Raw genomic sequence first — 12,127 nt, forward strand, 5'->3', positions numbered from 1 at the left:
CCACTGGGACAAAAGCCAGCTGCCCCAGGGAGACAGAGCAAGCCAGGGCAGACCTGGGGAGGGAGTGGGGCAGAGAGAGGGCCTAGGGCCCTGGGGTGCTGGGACAGGCTTAAGCTTCCCCCCCACACACACACACCCCATCCCCACCCACAGATTCAGGGCCCCCTGGTGAGGAGCCGTAAGTCATGGATGATCAGCAAAAGGGATGGGGTCCGGGTAGAGATTCAGTGGTCCAGGTACCAAAGAAAAGGGGGCTTTCTGGTGCTAAAGGAGAGAAGAGCTTGAATGATACCCATTTCTGCTACTGGGTCCTCCCTCCCTTAAGGCTCTGGGCCCAGCAATTTCCCTGCCTGGCCCTTCTGCTGACTCCTTATTCCCAAGCCAACCTCTAGACTCAAAGGGGAAAGCGCTTGGGTGGCTCTGGCCTTGGGAGAAAGAGGCTGGGAGTCTGGAGACCCGAATTCAAGGCTCCGTTCTTCCAGGGACCAACCTGAGACAAGTCTCTGCCCCTCTCTGGGTGGCCGTTTCCCCGTCTGAACAACACACAGGTCAAATCAGATGGCCTCTGAGAACAGGTCTGGCGTGGAGTGACTGGGTCCTCACTGTGGTCAGACTCTGTGTCTGGGGCTGGAGATATCGAGATGGATGCAATGAAGGGGAGCACAGGGGTGAGACGGTGGGCAGTCCCCCAGGGACAGGGTCCCGCTGATACATGGGGGAGGGGGAAGTGAGAGCTATGGTGGCTGAAGAGGAGTCAGGGCTTGATGACTGATTGGCACCTGAAGGAAAGAGAGGTGCTGGGTGGGGGGGCACCTAGCTTTCTGACTTGGTGCTGGCAGTCACCCCCAGGGAAGAATCAGGGAGGGGGGCAGGCTGGGGGTGATGGTGTTCAAATTTGGACTTGTTCTGTTCAGTCCAGCTGGGCAATGAGCTCCAGCACACAACTGGATACAGAAGAGAGAGGTCCAGGCTGCCCCAAGCCCGGGAAAGCCAACACACAGTGTCCCCTCTCTTTGCCCCTCTAGTCCAAAGCCTGTGGCCTCAACATCAGGGAGTTTTCCTAATACTCAGGATGGTGCTCTTGCCCTGCTTGGGCAAGGCCCAACTCCAGTGTCCCCCTGGCACGCCGCCTCCTCTTTCTGTCCTTCCGGGAAACTCCTGTGCCTTCTCTGCCCACAGCAAGCTTTGCACGCAGCATGCTGGACCGTTTGAACCGCAGAAGGCCTGGTCACTGTCATGTCTCCGGGACCACGCACAGGCTCTGGCCTACTGAAGGTGCCCGCAAATGTTGTTTGATTGAATAAAATAGGAGTGACTGACTGAATGAAAAAATAAAGACCTTCTATAAGTGGGAGAGGGTCCAAGGCCAGGTGCCCGCCAACCCATCCATTGGCGGTGACCACCACCAGAAGAGGAAGGGCCCTACCTCAAGTTTCCCTGTCTTCCCCAGCTGGGCCCATTTGGCCAGCACCCCCAACACTCACAGGGCCAGCTCCACCCACGAGCCCCTCCCAGCTGCAGCAGCACCCTCTTTCCTGTCCCCCACTGGCAATGTGGGTCGGGGTTTCTCCCTCTCTGCCTGCCCCTACCTCTGTCTGGCTCCTGGCAACCCTCCCATAGGCCCTAGATAGGACTTAGATTTCAACGTCCCTGGAGAAGTCTCTCCCCTGCAGGATCCCACCCACTATTTGGAAATCCAGAGCTGACTCTTACCTGAATCACACAGGGACCCAGCCCCGCCCCGCCCTACCTCTGGAGGCAGCTTTCCAGACCCGCAGGAAAAGTTCTAGAATCAAGCCAACAGCTTTCCAAATCCCACCTCCCCCACCCCCATCGAAACTCCTGACCAGCTCTAAGCTCTCAACCTGGGGCAGCTGATGACCCCTCTTGGGTCTCAGTGTCCCCATCTATAAAATGGGGTTAATAATTCTCTTCTTGCAAGAGTTCTTACGAGAAGGAAATAAGGCAGTCTGTGCGAGTGTGCCCAACCTCCTGTAGGAGCTAAATGGAAGTGATTTACCTGCTCCCCGTCTCTTTCCCCACGGGAGCTGGAGGGTTTCATTCAAACTCCTTCTCTTCCTTTGTACCTAATTTACCAGTGCCAGGCCAGGGCTGGGCACTGGCAGTAGTAATAAAAACAGCTGGTATTTCTCGAGTACCTACGGCGCAGCAGGCGGCGAGCTGTGTACCTTGGCTGCACTGTCACATGTCATTTCCTCGACAGCCTTATAGAGGATTATCACCTCCCTTTTACAGACAAGAAACGGAGGCCCAGAAAGCCAAAATGACTTGCCCGAGGTTGCCTAACTAGTAAAGGTTAGGTGTCAAGGGTCCTGTCCCTGTGTTCCAGGAGAGCAGGTACACCGAAGCCGCCCAGAGTTAGCGGGTGTGTGCAGTTAGCGAAGGGGAAGCAGAAATGCACTGCCGGTGGGGGGCTGTTTACCTCCCTCTCACCGAAGCCTTCACAACAGCTCCAAGAGAAAGGGATCATTATCTCCATTGCAAAAGAGGAAATTGAGGCTCAGGGACTTCCCTAGAGCTTATGGTGAGGGGGAGAAGGATAATGAGGAGGGGGAGGAAGGAATTGTCACTGTGTATCAGACATTATGCTGGGGGGTTTGGGCACACGGTCTCCTTTCAAACTTGTAATAGTTCCATGAGATAAGTGTTCTCCTTGTCCCCACTTTTGTAAACGGGGACAGATAATTTGCAAAAGGCCTCAGGCTAGGAAGTGGTCGAGTTGGGCTTGGACCTCTGGTCTGCTTGATGTTGACATCCGCAAGCTTCACTCCCCGCTACACTCCATCCTGGGTTCTCTGGGATCCTAAACCCTGAATCTCTAAAACAAACACCCAAATCCTGGCAGAGGCAGGCCAAGAAGACAGATAAACAAGCAGGAGGTGGGTGAGTGGAGAGTCCCCAAGCTCATCTGGGGAGTTTCCACTGCAAGGTCCCCTGTCCTACTGGCCTCAGCAGTAAGCAGCTGACGCCATCTGATTTCCGATCGGCACAGGATGGTTGAGCGGTCACACCACTGGCATCAAACCAGCCCACCCCCTCCAACCACGTAATCTGCAGAGCATCAGACACCAGCTCCTGAGTTGGAGGCCCAGCTGCCTGGGACTAAGGAGGAGCCGGAGGAACCAAGGTGGGAAAAGAATCACTGTCTTGCTAAGAGTTGGCAGTGCCTCTGGAAGTTGCTGGGGCTGTGAAATGTCAGGCTCCCCGTCCTTCTCCTCCTCCACCACAGCCGAAGGAAGAGGAGCCATTTGCATAGACCTCCTTGGGTGTGTGAAATACTGTCCTAACTCTGCCCAGAAAATTCAGTAGCTCCCGTGGCCCCCAGACCTTAGCCCAGCCTTCAAATCTCATCGTTCCCTGAGCAGCAGGTGCCATAGGGAGACACCTGATAGGGAGATCCAGAAGATTTGGTTTCTAGTAACACAACCCCCTGAACTCACTGTGTGACCTTTGGCAAGTCACTCACCCTCTTGGGCCTCAGTTTCCTTCCTAGTTAAATAAGTCTGTTGAATTAGATGTGCTGGGGATCGGGGGCAAAACTTTTGGAGTCAGACAGAAATAGATTTGGAGCCCAGCTTCGTTATTCTTGCTGTGTGATGGGGAGCCCGGCCTGGGTCATCTCTGAGACTCTTTCCTCAACTGAAAATAAGAACTAAAATAGCATCAATTTCCTGGGGCCACTGTGAGGATAAGACCACTTGGCAAAATTCCAGGCACTCAGGACCAGGCACTTGGTCAATGATCACTCTTGGTGGATCATGATAAATCCAGTTTTATCAGCCTGGTCCCAGGTGCAAAAAACAAACAAACAAACAAACAAAAAACCCGAAACCAAAAACAAAACAAAAAGCCCTATTCTGGATTGTTCTGGACACAAAAAAGGACATAATGGGGAATGGTGGCAGTCAAGTGCTCTCCTCGTGCACCAGCAATGCATGTGGCCACATATGACAACATCCCAAACATGGAAGCTGGAGAGGAGAAGGAGAAGGTTCTTCTGATCATTCGGCTCTGCTCTCCATCAACCCTCAGAATGGGTTGTGTCCTCAGGCCAGGTTCCAGGCAGGAATGCGGTAGAAAGGAGAGACGCACTCCCCCAACACTCCCCCAGAACCTTCCACACCTCTCACCAGAACTCTATCACATGACCTCACTTGGCTGCAAAGGAGAATGGGAAATGGAGTTCTTGGCTTAGGCAGGAACGACAGGATGTTGGAAATGAAGATTGGTCCAGTGAACCTCCAGCACCTGCCAGATGCGGAAGGGTCTCTTTCCAGTGTGGGCTGTGGTCTCTGATGTATGGCTTCTTCGGGAGAACCCCGGAAGAAGTATATGCTGCTGAATCCAAAGATGAACAGACTCTTTTGTCCCCAGGATAGGGTCTGAGAATTACAGGTCTGCAGCAGGTCAGAGCCAGGAGCTGCCCCCTAAGACAAGGTTCAACGCAACCACCTCCTTCCAGTGACAGACTCAGAGACTCAGAACAAAGCAGGGACTTGCCCAAACAGGCTAGGTATCTGTCCTCTTATAAAACGACCAGCCTTGGAACGAGTCACACACAACAGTTGCGCCCCGTTGCAAGGACATCTCATCCTTTGAAAACTGGTACTCAGTAGACTGCAGATTTTAGTGGGCGAGAATATGCACTTCCAAACAAGCCTTCAGTTCTCAGGCAAGAGCCTTAAAAGTGCATTTTCTTGAGCCTTTCAGCTAGAACTGGACTGACTCATCGCTGGCATGGAATGTGTGCTCCTGCTTTTGCACCTCGTTAATAACTCACCGTCACTGAGCTGTACATGGTTTAGGAAAATATTTTCACTTGCATCATCATCTCTTTTGATTCACACAGCAGTCTTTTGATGTTGGTGTTTTTAGCCCTGAATAAGTCAGGGTTATTTCCATTACAAATGACAGAAATCCGATTGCAACTAATTTTGGCAAAAGAAGGGGGAGAGTTGGCTCCCGAGCTAAAAATCTGGGGACAGGTATGGCTACATCCAGGTGTCGGGTTCTTTCTGCCTTTCTCGGTTCTGTCTGTCTCTCTCTCTCTCTCTCTCTCTCTGTCTCCCTGTTTCTCATCATGTTTTCCCCTCTTGTGGGCTTCAGCCTCAGGCAGGTGCTCCCCAAGCCCTCGGGCTGCTCCAGACTTACACAATCCTAGTTCTCCAATCTCACATGAGAAGACAATGAACTTTTGGGACTTCATCAAGATCAAAAGCTTCTGAACAGCAAAGGAAACAGTCAACAAAATGAAGAGGCAACCCATGGAATGGGAGAAGATATTCGAAAATGACACTACAGACGAAGGGCTAATATCCAAGATCTATAAAGAACTCCTCAAACTCAACACACACAAAACAGATAATCACGTCAAAAAATGGGCAGAAGACGTGAACAGAGACTTCTCCAAAGAAGATACATAAATGGCTATCAGGCACATGAAAAAATGTTCATCATCACTAGCCATCAGGGAGATTCAAATCAAAACCACATTGAGATACCACCTTACACCAGGCAGAATGGCCAACATCAACAAGATAGGAAACAACAAGTGTTGGAGAGGATGTGGAGAAAGGGGAATCCTTTTACACTGTTGGTGGGAATGCAAGTTGGTACAACCACTTTGGAAAACAGTGTGGAGATTCCTTTAGAAATTAAAAATCGAGCTTCCCTATGACCCTGCAATTGCACTATTGGGTATTTGCCCCAAAGATACAGATGTAGTGAAAAGAAGGGCCATCTGTACCTACCCCAATGTTCATAACAGCAATGGCCACAGTCACCAAACTGTGGAAAGAATCGAGATGGCCTTCAATGGATGGATGGATAAAGAAGATATGGTCCATACACACAACAGAGTATTATGCCTCCATCAGAAAGGATGAATACCCAACTTTTGTAGCAACATGGACAGGACTGGAAGAGATTATGCTAAGTCAAATAAATCAAGCAGAGAGATTCAATTATCATATGGTTTCACTTACTTGTGGAGCATAAGGAATAATACGGAGGACATTGGGAGATGGAGAAGAGAAGGGAGCTGGGGGAAATTGGAGGGGGAGACAAACCATGAGAGACTGTGGACTCTGAGAAACAAACTGAGGGTTTTGAAGGGGAAGGGGGTGTAGGGTTGGGTGAGCCTGGTGGTGGGTATTATGGAGGGCATATACTGCATGGAGCACTGGATGTGATACATAAACAATGAATTCTGTAACACTGGAAAGGAAAAAAAAAAAAAAAGACACTGCCTCCTTCTCAGACACTTCTGATTGTTCTGGCTCAGCTCAGGTGCCCATCCCTAAGCCACATGGTGTGACCAGGAAGATGGAATATCCTGATTCAGACTGGCCAGTCCTAGACCATGTACCCACGTGAACGGAGAATGGGAGAGAGGTGGTTCCCAAAAGAAAACCAGGGGCTGCTATCAAAAGAAGAGGGAAGGAAGGCAGGGTAGGCAGAAATAATAGCTCTCTGCTTCTCCATTTGACAGCCAAGGAAGCCAAGGCTCAGAGAGGTGAGTGGCTTCTGCCTGAAGCCTCGGGACGGTAGGAAGTGATGGTAGGAAGTCAGACTTCCTTACCTTTGGCTTGAGTCTGGATGAAGAAAAGAGGAAAGAGCTACGTAGGGGAGGGAACTCCTGCCTGTTGGAGCCCAGCAGATAGCAACGCCTCCCCACGAGGGAGGAAGAAGGGTTCTGAGGAATGCTGGTATCGAAAGCTGTTTCTCCTCTATCCTTCCTGGTACTTGCTTGAGCAGGAAAGAATGTTCACTTAACAGTTTCAAGGCATGCCAGACACCGCTGGGCACTTGACATCATTTCTCCGACCATATTTTTTGGAAGTAGAACCCGAGGCTCAGAGAGGTAAAGCAACTTAAACAAGTCACACCGTGTTGCAATGGCAGAGCTGGGAGTCAGTCCAGGCCTGGAATGACTCCAAAGCTTGGGCTCTTTTCCTTAATGCTTTCTCAAGGTGGGGGGACTGTTAATTTTTCTGTGTAGGACTGCCCCTCACAGGGCAAGACGTTTAGCTGGCTAACATTAAGCTCGGTAAGGGCAACAACCTAAAATTACCCCTTGCATTTCCAACGCTCTCCCCTCCCGGAGGCTACCTCTGGCTCTGGAGAGGAATCACCAAACCATGAGGACCGAGTCTGGTTCCTTTTTGTGGACCCCGGGAGCCGACACAGAGGAAATATTTAATGTTTGATGAATGAATGAAACACTCTGTAGTCAAACCGGACTACGTATGAATTCCAGCTCTTACCACTTACTAGCTATATGGCACTGAGCAAGTCATTTAACCCCTAGGTGCCTCAGTTTCCCCCTCTGCAAAATGGGGACAATATTAGTACCCTCCTCACAGCATTGTTGTGAAGATTAAATGAGTCAATGCTTATAAAATGCTTGGCACATTGCCTGATGCTTAATAAGAACTGTATTGGTTTTTTTTTAAACCAATGAGCCAAAAATAATAATAAATGAATGACTATATTTAATATATACACACGCACACAATCAGGAGTTTACAGTTTACAAACACTGTGAGTTTTCTCCTCAGACTGCCTCCATTACCCTGCAAGGGAATGTTACCCACACTTTACAGGAAACCCAGGCTCAGAGAGATGAGGTGACCTGGCTATCGTCTTCTGGTTGTCCAACTGCAGCTCCAGAATTTCAGACTCTGGCTTCTTTGGATCTTGGGTCCCTGCAAATGTCCATTCGTAAGCCAAGAACGAAGGAACCAATGAGGGAGCTGCAGGGACCCCAACTTCTCAGAACACCTTGAAAGAGAAGGGTTGTCTTGACCCCACAGCCACCAAAGACCACTCTCCCCTCCAGCCAACCCAAGGCTCTCTCACCGCGCTGCCCAGTGCTATGTGTGTGTGTGTGAGAGAGAGAGAGAGAGAGAGAGAGACCCACAGGTTTGGGAGGAAAGAGGCTCAGCCATGCGGCCAGAACCACAGGACCACGTGAAAGAACTGGGTGGTGAGTGAGAACTGGTCAGCTGCCTACCCACAGCGGGAGAGAAACAGCAGCTCTGCAGGCGCCCAGAGTCCCCAGGCCCGCTCCCCTCCCCCACCCCCTCTCAGAACAGCAACGGGCTCTCTCTCCTCCGGGCATCTCGCAGCCAGAGCACAGAGGGGCCCTCGCTGCTCTGTGATTTTTCAGATCCACACCACCCATCCTACAAATAATCACGAGATGGCATCTGGGCCAACTTCCAGGCCGGCTGCTAGAGACTTCGGCTCTCACAGAGCTCTCAGCCAGGGAGGTGAGCCTCGGAAGAAGAGAAGAGAAAGGTTGAGGAAGGAGTCTCCTTGCAAGGCCACCCCCCACCCAGATCCTTCAGAGGATCCCAATTCCTAAATTCTGAAGGTCCACAGACCAGCACCTGATCCTGCTTCCTAGCAGAGGCTACAGATGCCATGACCAGCCTTTGACAAACATGGCGTCCCCGGGAGCCCATTCCTTCGGCGTCTCCCCTCCTCACCCTCCCATGACACCCCCATCCCACTCTAGCTCCTCAGGCTTTCTTGCCTCTTTTGCTGCACATCCATGCATTTTAGATGGTCTCTTGCTCCCTTGGCATAAAGGAAAAAATGCAGACTTTAGAGACATACCCACTAGGTCTCCATCACATTAGCTGTGTGACCCTGGCCATGTTGCTTAATTCTGTGGGTCACAATTTCTCCACTACAAAAAGAGGGATCATGTGATGATTTAAAAGTCTGATGGATATGAAAATACTCAGCATATGGCGGGTGTTCAATAAATGCTATATTTCCTTTTCTTGAAGGCTGCCACCGAAGAGTGGGGTTAAGAGACTAACAGGATAAACCTTCTGGCCTCTGCTTTCCCCCTTCATTCTCCTTTTTAAAAATCTTGCCAGGGGTTCACACAAAGAGAACCACTTCTCTTTCTATGGGGCATACACGCGCATGTACACACACACACACACACACACACACACACACAGGAATATTATTCAGCCATAAAAAAGAAAGAATTCCTACCATTTGCAACAACAAACTTGATGACTTATGCTACCTGAGGTAAGTCAGACAGAGAAAGACAAATACTGTCTAATCTCACTTACATGTAGAATCGAAAAAAGCCAAACTCACTGGGGCACCTGGGTGGCTGAGGTCATACTCTCAGGGTCATGAGATCAATCCCTGTGTCAGGGTCTGTGCTGAGCAGGGAGCCTGTTTCTACCCCTTTCCCCTCTAAAAAAAAAAAAAAAAACCCAAACCAAAAAACCAAACTCACAGGGACAGAAAGCAGACTAGTAGTTGCCAGAGGCTGGCAAGTGGGGAAAACAGGTGACAAAGTGTACGAACTTCCAGTTAAAGATAAGTTAGTTCTGAGGATCTGATGTACACTGTGGTAACAACGGTTAGTAACACTGTGTTGTACACTTGAAAGTTGTTAAGAGAGTAGATCTTACATGTTCTCAACACACAGATATAGGAAGTAGGTGAGGTAATGGATGTGTTAACTAACATTCTTGTGGTAAACATTTCACAATGCACAATCTATCAAATCATCATGTTGTACACCTTAAACTTACCAATGTTGTATGTCAAATACATTTCAATCAAGCTGGAAAAAAATTCCATGGGATATTGATTCTCAACAGGAGATGCCCTCACTAGGGAGGCATTTAAGAATCACCTCTAGGTGTTTTTTCAAATCACATACACACACACGCACACAAACAAATGCACACACGCATAAGTACACATTCAATGAGATTTTGGTATTCCATTCTTCTGATGGCAAGATGTAAATCGAAGCCTTAGTGAACCTCCACACCAGAGGAAGTGCAGAGAGGAAAGAGTTTGGGAAACACTGAAATAGATCATTTATATGCCAAACCATCTCAGGCTCACAGATCTGCTTAGATCTCAGCCTGGCATATCTCCCCTCACCAAGTCTCTCCTTGGTATCTCACTTCATTTCCTTCCCTGGCAATATAATTTAGATTATGGTGGATCTGGGTTCCTCTTCACTCCTGTTTGCTTGGAGTCTTTTAACTTTCTTATCCACACCAATCCAACCTAACTGAACTCAACTCAACCCACCACAACTCTCCTAAATTCAACTCAAGTCAACCCAACTCAACTTACTTCCACTTATCCCACCAAATCCAGTTCAATAAAACTCAACTCCACTCAACACAACCCAACTCAGCTTAAGTCTAAGTTCGATTCACGGCAAACTAGCTCAGCTCTGCTCCACTCAACCAAACCCACACCCAACTTCCATTCAATCCAATCAAACTGCATTTTATTCACCCCACCCACTCCTACATGATATAACACAACTCTACTCCACCCGAACCAAACCAACCACACTCAACCCAACCAAACATAATTCAACTCAACCAAACCCATGCCGCCCAGCTCAGTTTTTCTCCCTTTGTATCTCCTTCTTTCCAACACTTAGTATCTGCATTCCAACCCTGACTCACTACCAGATTTCCTATCTGTCCCTAAATAGTCAGACCCAGAGTTAATGCCTCCTTAAAAGAAAGATGGGGAAATTTTGCTTTGGACTTTCCACCTTCTTGCTCTTCTCCCAACCCTAACTGCATCCTCTTGCCTGTAATAACCTTCAGTCATCTCTGATTCCCCACCATTTATCCCTACCCTTTAATGAAGCCCTGGGGCCATGAAGCCTCAGATGCCCCTAGCCTGAGCCACTCTCATCTCTGCACACATTACCCCCAAGGACATGATATCTGGAGAACATTTAGATCGGGGGTGGGGGGGCAGAGGGTTCCAGTCCCGGAGGAAATCCGAAGGTCAGAAGAGTGACCACCAGACCGGGCACAGTGTAGGCAACAGCAGGATCTTGCTTGACCCCCAGGAAGCAGAACGCTCTGCAGCCGTCTTTCCTGCTCACTCTCCTGAACCTCTTTCTAATCCTTTATGGCTGCCCTGTTCCTGTCTTTATCTCTCAGTCTTGGTCTCTGTATCTCCGTATCTCTGTTTCTCACTCTCTCTCTCTCTCTCTCTCTCTGTCCTCCCCGTTATCTCTGCCTCTGTCCGCAGATGGCCTTGTCTCTCCATCTCTGTCTGGAACATGCTCTTCCTCTTTCAATATCTCTCTTACCGCTAACTCCCTCTTCTTGACTCTGTCCCGCTCCATCTCTGTCTCTATTTCTGGTGCAATCAACTTCCGGTTCCGTGCCTTGGCTGGGGAGCTCCTTCTCCTGAACACAGGTGCCTCCATGCCTTCATCCCCTCCACCTGCTCCCTATCAAGGGAGAAGCCGTCATCCCAGGCCATCCGAGGGCCACTCTGGCCCCGGAGCTCAAGCTGCTTCCCCACACAGGAAATCACAATTGTGCCCGCAGAGCTCCAAAGGAGTTCAGGCCAGTCATCTTGTCTTACGGATGAGGATACTGAGCCCCAGACACCACAAGGGGCTTGCCAAAGCTCATTTAGAGTTAATGGAGCAAGAACAAGACACTGTCCACTACAGACCTAAGACTCCGAAGCCAGAGGAGAAAGGTCTGGCTGGGTACCAGCCTGGCTGGGAGGTAGATGGAAGGAAGTGACACCTGTCCCCAGAAGCCACCTGCATGAACAAGGACATTAACTGCCTTCCAAACCATCTCGGAGCAGCACTTCCCTGTCTGTCTTTCTGTCTGTCTCACAGCAACACGTATTCTTCAGGGGAGGGGGAGGGCTGGGCAGGGATGGTGGGTAGGGAAGAAAGGAGACAAGAGCATTCTGGGTGCCCTTCTGGTAAAGTTCGTTCACATTGACCCCGATCCTTCCTGACAATTCTGAGAGCATTAGCAGGAGGCCCTCAAAGGCCAAGGGGAGAGGAGGGAGCCAGGGTTTGACCTCCTGCAACAGAACGTTCTATAGTGAGGAACAGGGCTGGGGGTTTAGTCAAACTACAGCCCCAGTCCAGCCTCTGAGCCCTTGGCTGCAGGCTCCCTGCCCAGCCAGGCACAGCCCCAAGACTGTCTGGGTCTTCATGAAGGTGAACCTTCGGGCCCAGCCACACGCCAGGACTGCATTCCTCCCCAGCCCCACCCGGCCCTGGCCTCCTGGCCGCTTGGGGCGTCAGCAGGAACCAGACCTCCCT

The sequence above is a fragment of the Mustela nigripes genome, chromosome 9 (genome assembly GCF_022355385.1).
Source record: "Mustela nigripes isolate SB6536 chromosome 9, MUSNIG.SB6536, whole genome shotgun sequence".
Taxonomy (NCBI): domain Eukaryota; kingdom Metazoa; phylum Chordata; class Mammalia; order Carnivora; family Mustelidae; genus Mustela; species Mustela nigripes.